Here is a 10155-nt window from a genome sequence, read left to right as displayed (position 1 = left end):
GTCTTCCCCTTTCCATCCCTGTCTGAGGTTTCTGTCTCTGTCATAGCAGGTGATGCAATGGCATGTGAGAAAGAGGAGCAGAATTCTCAGCCTGAAAATGTTGAGCCAGTGGGTAAAAACAGAGCATTATCTCAAAGATCGAAAAGGAATGTGTCCAGGAGTCATAAGCAGGGAAAATCTTGGGAGATTCAGCACAGACCACAAACAGATCAAGGAAACCAGCCAGGGAAGAAAGTGGATAAATTTATTTCCTGTTGGGGAACTCGGAAGGTCCTCATGGAAACCACAACACAGCAGGATATTCTCAGGCGAAAGAGAAAAAATACATGCAGTGAGTGTGGAAAAACCTTCTCTCACAGCTCAGCCCTTTCTGTACATCAGAGAATCCACACAGGGGACAGGCCCTATGAATGCCGTGAGTGTGGGAAAACCTTCAATCGCAGTTCGCACCTTATTAGGCATCAAACAATCCACAGAGGAGAGAGGCTCTATGAATGCCGTGAGTGTGGGAAATGCTTCATTAGCAGCTCAAACCTTTCTCAACATCAGAGAATCCACACAGGGGAGAGGCCCTTTGAATGCAGTGAGTGTTTGAAAACCTTCAGTCGCAGTTCGCACCTTATTAGGCATCAAACAATCCACAGAGGAGAGAGGCCCTATGAATGCAGTGAGTGTAGGAAAACCTTCTCTCACAGCTCATCCCTTTCTGTACATCAGAGAATCCACACAGGGGAGAGGCCTTATGAATGCAGTGAGTGTGGGAAAAGCTTCACTAGCAGCTCACACCTTTCTAAACATCAGAGAATACACACAGGGGAAAGGTCCTATGAATGCCGTGAGTGTAGGAAAACCTTCTCTCACAGCTCAGCCCTTTCTTTACATCAGAGAATCCACACAGGGGACAGACCCTATGAATGCACTGAGTGTGGGAAAACCTTCAGTCGCAGTTCGCACCTTATTAGGCATCAAACAATCCACAGAGGAGAGAGGCTCTATGAATGCCGTGAGTGTGGGAAATGCTTCACTAGCAACTCACACCTTTCTCAACATCAGAGAATCCACACAGGGGACAGGCCCTATGAATGCAGTGAGTGTGGGAAAACCTTCAATCGCAGCTCAACCCATGTTAGCCATCAGAGAATCTGCAAAGGAGATAAACATTGTAAAAATCTCTAGGGCTATCAAGACTTTCTTTTCTTTAATACTTTTCCTGATTCCCACATAGTAACTTTTAAAACTCTTTGAACTGTGTGCAGAACCATTATCCCTCAGCTTGTCCAGATGAGTGGCCCATTTTTGCCTTTTGCAGTTCGCCCTCTTTTGAGATGGACCTATTTGTCCTTTCTATTGTCCCACAAGTAATTGGAGTGTGCCCTTCCTATGAGGAACCAGGGAGCATCACGTTTATACCATTCCTCCTATTGCAAAGTTATTGTTAGAGTCACCAGTGATCCAGATTGTATCCTTGCCAATTGTTCTCATGTTGCTCTGGGTTGTGCTGAAGAGCAGATATATTGGGAATTTTTCAAATTATATGTAAATGAAGAGGAGCAGGGGCAGGAAAAAAGTATAATTTCGGCTTCTGTGACACTGGAAGGAGATGGGGTGACTCAAAGATTCCCTCCTTCCCCTTCACTGCAGAACTGTTACCTTTTGCCTGAGCCAGGCAGAGTTTATCTTCATCACATTCTATCCATCCACTTCATAAGTGTCATGTGATGAAGCATTCTCCATTGTCTGTGCTTGCAGATGATGTTTTGACTTCTTTAATCCTATATCAGAGTTGCTATGACTGGAGATGAAAGTATCAAAGACCTGGGAGGGGAATTCAAATGGATCCCAAATATAGTGTTATTGGAGTTTAAATCCCAGGTTCCATCTATTGTAAAGCCACTTTGGCAAGGTGGCTGTTTTTCCCTCATTATGGGGATCCTAGGATACTAAAAATGTTGTAAATAACATAACTGACTATTGAGACAGGGATGAGGGAAGCAGTTTTGAATGGATCAGAGTAGAATGTGATGGGAGAATCTCTTGTCCCGATTCTGAATAATCAGATGTAACCTGCTCTTGAATTTCACTTGACACTTTCTTTGTCATGTATTCTCTATCTGTGATGTGGGTTTCTATCTTTCCTGAAGGCTGTTTGGTCACCCAATTGGATATTAGTTCAGTTTGGTAGGATGTAGCTCAGATTTATTGAAGAATTTAAGACAATGACCCTTTGCTAAACTCCTCATTTATGATTTCAGCTTTGCTTTTTCCCCATCCCTCCATGATGACATGGAGAAAGCTGAAGTGCAGTTCTATCAACAGGAGAGAACTCTCTAATTTACTGGACAGGCTAACAAAGAAACAGCAGTGATTTAAAATCTCCACTCAGAAATGGTGAACAACAGCAGAACCCCAACTAACTGAAGGAAGTGCATCTGATCACAGTGTATTTCAGTTGTTTAAGGCAATATTCTCTCCGATGATCTGGGAAGAGAATTCCATGGTAAGTGGTTTTGAACTAGGCAAAATGCCCGTGTGTTTGGTTCCCAAAGCATTTGTAACCCAGGCCCTACAGAAGATCTCTCCTAGCTAATCCTATGGTATGGGAAATGCAGCCCCTCATGCCACAGATGTTGAGGAAATAGAAGCGGAGTTTTTGTGTAATTTATCCTTTGTAGGTGCTAAAGATATGTATAAAATGAAACCAGTGTTGAAAATGTAATATTGTCAGAAAAATAGCCATTTTTAATAGAATCTCCAGCTCTGGTAACTAACGAAGATTCTGATCCAGGCCTGTATCCAGTCCCTTCCCTGGACCTGTGCCACCGAATTAAAGAAAAGCTGGGCATGTTTCAGGAAGCCATTCCTCATTCACACTGCTGAGATTTTAAGTGGTTTTGTAAAGGATTCTACTTCAGAGAAGTGTAAATTTACCCCATCCAAGACCAAGGATTTACCCCATACAAGAGTCCACACCCAGTTCTTGGTTTCCACCCCAGTAAAGGAAGCAATGGTGACCCAAGGAAAATTGTTTCTACAACTCCACTTCCTAGTTCAGTGTCACTGATTACACTTCCAAAGAATGCCAGGGTTAGATTGAGAACAGTCGTCCTTCACTGTTTGGATGCAAAGAGAGAGTGCTTCATAGGACAGTCCTTCCCTGTGGATCCCAAACTGGCTGCCTGGTTGGGTAACAAGGACTTTCAGGCTGTAGAAATGATGGTAACCAATGAGGCAACGAATTTGTCAGGCTCCAATTTTAGACTGCCAGAGACACGCATGTTGAGTCCTGATTCTATGGTTTTGTGTCTGACGCTGTGGCTACACAATTAAGCTGATGTTGGCACAACTGCACCAATGTAGCTGCGCTGCTGTAGCACTGCTATAACAGATGCTCTAAGCCGATGGGAGAGATTTCTGCCATCGGACTTGATTAGTCCAGCCCCCGCAAGCGGTGGTGGCTATGTTGGCAGGAGAAACTCTCTCGCTCATCTAGCACTATATACACACGGGGTTGGGGCTGTGTAACTACGTTGCTCAGCTGTGTGGATTTTTCAAACCCCTAAGCAATATAGTTATCCCGATAAATGTCTTTAGTCTAAACCAGACCTTAGTTTTCTCTTGTGTTTTATGCATTTACATTACTTCTCTACCTCCTCCTACTTTGAAAGATTAAAAAGTGTGAAAAGAGAGGTATTTTTCTCCATGATGCAAACATTCCAACATAGAAGACCCCCTCTACCAACACACATGGCAGAAGATCCTGAGATATATGCACTCACAGAAGTGGTTGGGACCTATGTTGGGACAAACCACAACAAGAACCAGGGTTCAGTTGTTGGCAATGGGGATTAAAAGCAAACTAACATATATGACAAGAATTTGTGATCTTTGAATATGTTATTGTTACCAATTAAAATGAAATGATAAGTGAAGTTATTGGTTAAAGAGTAAGAGACTGTGTGATAATCTCAATTATTTTGGAAAACTGAAAGTTGTCTTGATTTTGTGTTTTGTTAGTCGTACAGGAAATGATGGCTAATCTTGAAAAGTTAATTAGATTTAATTTACCCTGGTTCCTCAACTGTTGCTACAGCTCTACTACCCATCAATCCAAAGACTGAGAGAAATGGAGAGTTCCAATCATTGTCCTTTTAGTATCTTATTGTTCCTCTCTCTGTTTTTTGTGCTGGCCTTTCTATACTATCACTTTCTGCATTTGTTTAGTGGTAACAGTTAGTTTCCATCACTCATGTACATTTGTTTAAATCTCTGTCCATTGTTAAATAATTTTTTTGCTTGTTCGATAACTGTACTCAGGTGCTGTGTGAGATACAGTAGCAATGGTCCACAGTAAAACTAGTAACCTTGGGATACGTGGGGAAGAGAGGATCTGGGATTTCACCGAGTATCTGGTGATCCGAGCTGGACCCCAGAGGGGGACACATTGAAGGAACTCAGGGGTTAGGGTGGCTGCTGTAGCTCAGAGGAGGGTGCTTGAGTTCCAGCAGGCTGGTGAGTTTGGTTACTAACATCCAGCTGCCAAATGCAAAACTCCCTCTTCCTAGTGGCAGGTGGCAACAAGGAGACTCACAGCCCTCAGCACCCTGAGAAGGGTCACAATGTGTCTCTATGTTGATCCACCTGTCAAATTCACACAGGGAAAGCTCCCGATAGCACAAAACTCTGCCCTATGAAATCATGGAACATGTGCTCTTTGCTCTGTGAAAGCATGTAAAGAATCCCAAGTGCTGGAGGACAGGCTTTGGGTCCAGAGCGACCTAGACAAATTGGAGGATTGGGCCCAAAGAAATCTGAGGAGGTTCAACAAGGAGAAGTGCAGAGTCCTGCACTTAGGATGGAAGAATCCTATGCACTGCCACAGACTGGGGACTGACTGATAGCAGCCTTCAACTACCTGAAAGAGCAGCAGTGTGGGCTTTTTCCTTGCCACTTTTGCTGGGCTGGGCAGGGAGCCTGGAGGCCTTTCTAGAAGAGCATTGGGAACTGAGCTAGAAAAACCAATGTGAAAACCAGAACCTCAGGTTTAGACTCTTTTATTTATAATATTAAATCTTCAGTTCTAGTGTCGCAGTCATTACAATTGCTTCAGCCTGATAGTTGCCCAAAGGGAAACTTAACGTCTCTCCAAGGGGAGTGGAGAGAAAACACTTTTCAGAGTCCGAGAGAGACAAGGCGGGTGAGGGTAAGAGCTTGCAGAGGACCAACCTCTGTGGGTGAAAGAGACAAGCTGTGGAGCTAACCCCACACCCTTCTTCAGTTCTGTGTAGCCTGGAAGGTCGTCTCTTCCATAACCAGCAGTTAGAACATAAGAACAGCCACACTGAGTCAGACCAGTTCATCTAGCCCACTTTCCCGAAAGTGGCCAATGCCCGGCGCCCTAGAGGACCCCTGGGACCAACATGGATACAACACCACCACAAACAAGGTTAAAAGTCAATGCACAGGGGAGAAGGATCTTGTGTTTCATTCCTTATGTCATAGGGTACGTCTTCACTACCCGCCGTATCGGCGGGTAGCAATCAATTTCTTGGGGATCGATATATTGCGTCTCATCTAGACGTGATATATCGATCCCCGAACGCGCTCATGTCGACTCCGTAACTCCACCAACGCGAACGGCGGTAGCGGAGTCGACATGGGGAGCCGTGGACGTCGATCCCGCGCCGTGAGGACGGTAAGTAATTCGTTATAAGATACTTCGACTTCAGCTACGTTATTCACGCAACTTCAGCTACGTGATCTTATATCGATTTCCCCCCGTAGTGTAGACCTGCCCATAGTCCCATCATGTGGCCATTTCCTTTTCTTCCTTTCTGTTAAAAGCTTTGGTGTTTTGCACAGAAACATTATTTCCCCAGGAGAGACCCAGGAGTGGGGGCTGCATTCCTGTGCCAAACAGTCACTGGAAGGGGGCAGACAAAGGCCTTTAGGACCAGGCATCCGTCACTGTCAAAAGATCATCTCTCTCCTGCAGGTCACTGGCAGCCTGAATTTGTTCCTTATCCTCCCAGAGTCTGGGGCTGGAATCAGCACTACCCAGCCCCTCCGTATGTAGCAGGAACAAACACAAACCTGTTCTTTAAAACAAGCTGTCCCCTTCCTTCTCAGGGAAGATTTTTCTGTGATTGAAGTTGAGTTTCAGTTCCCCTCTCCTAGGGGCGGGGCGGGTGTGGGGCCAGCTGCCAGTGAGATCTGTTTTCACCTTTGCCCCCTTTCAGTCACTCTGGGATGGTAACTCTGCTCCCAGCTGTCAGGCAGCTTCCAGCCCATCCACCCTGCTCATTAACTCTGTGGTCATATGTCACTCCCTCTGCCAGCACTCACAGCTTGCAGGAAAGCTACTCCTGCCAGATGCATTGGTGGTATAGTGGTGTGCGTAGGTGTCTTCCAAACAATTCATCTGGGTTTTATTCCCAGCCAATGCAATAATGGCTTTTCTCTTCTGTTGTTTCCTTATCTGGAAGTGGTTTAATTTCACTCACATTGTGTTACAATCACATTATCTATAGAATGAGACAATAAATGTGTCAAAGTCCAGCAGGTCATACAGGATGGAGGCACACAAGGGGCTGGAATGTGTCATCTGAGAAAGACAGAACCCTTGGAAACCTGCATCTCCCATCCCCGGGCCTTGCGTGTTATGATTCCAGCTGCGTGAGCTTTTTGTAGGATGTTCCGGCATGATGGGGAAATGAAGTTTTGAGTCAGTTTTTGCTCCTGCAGATTCCTTTGCTGTTATAATTATAATGACATGAACAACAGGGAGGCAAAATAAACATAAACCCCAAATTGCAATACAGGTTGGGAAAGAGACGATCACGGTTAAGCCAAACACGTCAAAATAAAAATTAATACTAAAAAAGGGGAGAGGGGAAGAGATCAGGTATGTGGAGATCCCCTTGACATTTCAATGCATATTGTTAGAATCAAAGTTCAGACTTGACACTGGAAAACTACCTGTCTCTCTGAACACCTGTGATGAGCAAGATGGAGTTGGGACACCTGTTCTGCTTCAATCATTTATTGTCTCTCTGTTCTCTCCTTCTTCTCCCCCCAATTCCTCATCGCCAATGTCTCTGCCTTTCTCCTCTTGCTCCCTCTCCCCTGCCCTTTCCAGGAATTCACACTCTACAGCATTTAGGACAAGCCAGAGCTCCCATGTTCTGCACATGATCCTCTGTCAGAGGATGTGGGACCCCGGTCAGAACCAGTCACCAGATCAATATGACCCTTTATGGGCGACTTCTCTGCCTGCTCTGCAATTTACATCTCCCCTCTCCCCCCGCCCGCAAACAGGGTGGGGTACAGCTCTGACTGAGAGGCCTCACAGGAGAAATTTCAGCCCAAAGACAAATTTGTGTGAAATGTTGAGAAATGAAGAGCCCCCCAAATCCCCAGAACTCTAGTGTCACCCCCATGGCACCAGCACAGGGAACCCAGTGAGATGGGGTTACAGAATCAGCACTACAGAAGTGATGGATTCAAACAGAAGCTGGTGGGTTTTTGTTTTGTTTTAAGCAATTAGAGTCTAGTACATTTTAACAGGCAGAAAATGTCCTATTCTGGTCTAGCCCCATTTGACTCCTTCTGTCCATCTTCTTCCTTCCCCCTCAGTGTTTTTCCTTCCCCATTGGGGACATGCAGAGATGAACCCCAGTCAGTCTGTATCACAGAGAGTCTGTATCTCCTAAGGAATGTGGGTGAAGGATTCCAGCTGAATTAACGCCGCTCACCTGGGTTAGAAACATTTGTTTCTTTCGAGCAGATAGTGGGAAATGGGACATTAATTCAGATCCAGGAGGCAAGGCAGAGGCTTCATGCTCTTGATCTCCATGAAGGGAGAGAGGATCCCCAGGAAGGAACAGAGCTTCCTTTAGACTCAAGCTGGGTCTCCTGGAAGTTGGAAAAGACCCTTGGTCACTGAGGATCTCATGGGATCGTGCTGCTCCAGAGGCTCCAGAGTCCTGGGTGTGGGGAGGGTGTCACTGCACAGTCTGAAATGGAAGGGAGGACCCTGGAAGGGACGGGGAGGAACAGAAAATGGAGAGGAATGAAACAGAATAAATGCCTCTTCTCTCTCCCATTCCCAACCCAGCAAGAACTGTTGTTAGTGGGGAAACTCCCCACGATGAATGGCAGAGACCACAGAGACATTTGCCTCATGCTGAGAAGTAAGGTGACCAGACACCAAGTGTGAAAAATCAAAGCATTTCACCAGATGCATTGGTGGTATAGTGGTGAACATAGCTGCTTTCCAAGCAGTTGATCTGGGTTCAATTCCCAGCCAATGCAATGATATGATGATTCCTCCACTGGGAATTGGTTTATTTTTAGTCACATTGTATCAGTTTATCAATGGAATGAGAGAATCAGTGTCCCAAATCCCAACAGGTCATTAAACACCCAGTGGAGGAAGAAAGGGGTGGGACTATATAATGAGCAGTTGGAGTCATCCTGGTATTACAATGCTTGGTTTATTTTTTTTTTAAATTCCTTTACTTCCCTCTCCCTTTTAGACTCAGAGCCTTTAAGGTCAGAAGGGACCAGTGTGATCATCTAGTCTGACCTGCTGCACCTTGCAGGCCAAAAGACCCACCCACCCACTCCTGGAATAGACCCGGGAGGGGAGGCAGCTCCGTGCACTGTCCCTACCCCAGGCAGCATATGGAGGCCCTCTGCTCCCCTCCCCAATGCGTGTGCAGAGATGTGCCAGCAGCACTAAGGTGGCTCCATGCCCACTCTACCTCCGTCCCTCCGTGCCGCTCCCAGAAGTGCCTGGCATGTCCCAGCATCCCCTGGGGTGGGGGGAGTGTCTCCACGTGCTGCCCCTGCCCCGAGCACCAACTCTGCAGCTCCCATTGGCCAGGAACTGTAGCCAATGGGAGCTCTGGGGGCAGCGCCTGCAGACAGCAGCACACGGAGATCCCCTGGCCCCACTCATCTAGGAGCTGCTGCCAGAGGGTTGTGTGTACCGGTCACTTTGGGAGCTGCACCACCCCTCCTGCACCCCACCCCCACCCCCAGCACAGAGCCCACACCCAAATTTCCTCCCAGTGCTTTGCTTGTCTTCCTTTCACCAGAACCATCCTTCTTCTCCTGGGCTGCAAGTAGCCACCCCTGGGAAGCCAAGAGGCAGGCACAGGATTCTGCAAGGTAAGTGTCCCACAGCGCCGTGATGGACGGTGCGATGAAGGTAAGTCTTCCTGAGGCACAATGAACTGCAACGCAGCGAACCACTGGCCAGGCGGTCGGGGCGAAGGGCATTCACTGGAGGTACAAGCTTGTGAGTGACTCCTGAGCACAGGGCCCCTTCCCCTTTTAAGGACCTGCTCCTCATGGCCTGCGACTGGAGATGACTTGGCTGCATCTGGAGGGTCACACTCCACCTCAGCCAGTGTCCATGCTCTGGGTGTGTGATCACTGACTAATTAGAGTCCCAGACACCTTGTCTATCTAGGAGCTCTTCTGATCTTCCAGCTGTTCAACCAGCTCCTTCATCCCACAAGCATTGCAGGAGGGAGCGGGAGGGGGAGGGGGAAAGCCACTTCACAGGCATTCAGAGAGGAAGAGGAGACAAAAATGGGAATGGGGGAAGTATAACAGACCTATTGAGCATAGAAATCACTGCTGCTCCTACAACAGCAGGGACAGGCCACTAGGAGCTGGGAAAAATTAAGCCATCATGTTTCTGCCTGGTTTTGAACCAGGGACCTTTTGCATGTTAGGCAAATGTGATAACCACTACACTACAGAAACTCTGTTGCAGGGCTCTGCCCCTCCCTTCATAAGAACAGAAGAATGGCCAGACTGGGTCAGACCAAAGGTCCATCCAACCTCATATCCTATCAGTCAACAGTGGCCAATGCCAGGTGCCCCAGAGGGAGTGAACCTAACAGGTAATGATCAAGTGATCTCTCTCCTGCCATCCATCTCCACCCTCTGACAAACAGAAATGGGATACCATTCCTTACCCAGGCTGCCTAATAGCCATTAATGGACTTAACCTCCATTAATTTATCTGCAAAAATAATGAGGAGTACTTGTGGCACCTTAGAGACTAACAAACGTATTTGAGCATAAGCTTTCATGGGCTAAAATCCACTTCATCAGATGCATACAGTGGAAAATACAGCAGGA

General features: G+C 46.7%; 2 non-coding genes across 2 annotated transcripts; one reads left to right on the top strand and one right to left on the bottom strand.

Annotated features, from left to right (window-relative positions):
• The first annotated feature begins 8238 nt into the window (after positions 1 to 8238).
• TRNAG-UCC lies at positions 8239 to 8310 on the top strand. Its single transcript has one exon. It is a non-coding gene; the product is annotated as a tRNA-Gly (tRNA).
• A 1391-nt stretch (positions 8311 to 9701) lies between these two features.
• Positions 9702 to 9774, bottom strand: TRNAV-AAC. The gene has a single exon. It is a non-coding gene; the product is annotated as a tRNA-Val (tRNA).
• Positions 9775 to 10155: the final 381 nt, after the last annotated feature.

Source organism: Mauremys mutica, unplaced genomic scaffold (assembly GCF_020497125.1).
Source record: "Mauremys mutica isolate MM-2020 ecotype Southern unplaced genomic scaffold, ASM2049712v1 Super-Scaffold_100046, whole genome shotgun sequence".
Lineage (NCBI taxonomy): Eukaryota > Metazoa > Chordata > Testudines > Geoemydidae > Mauremys > Mauremys mutica.
The sequence above is the reverse complement of the archived record's forward strand: the minus strand, read 5'-3'. Positions and strand labels throughout refer to the sequence as shown.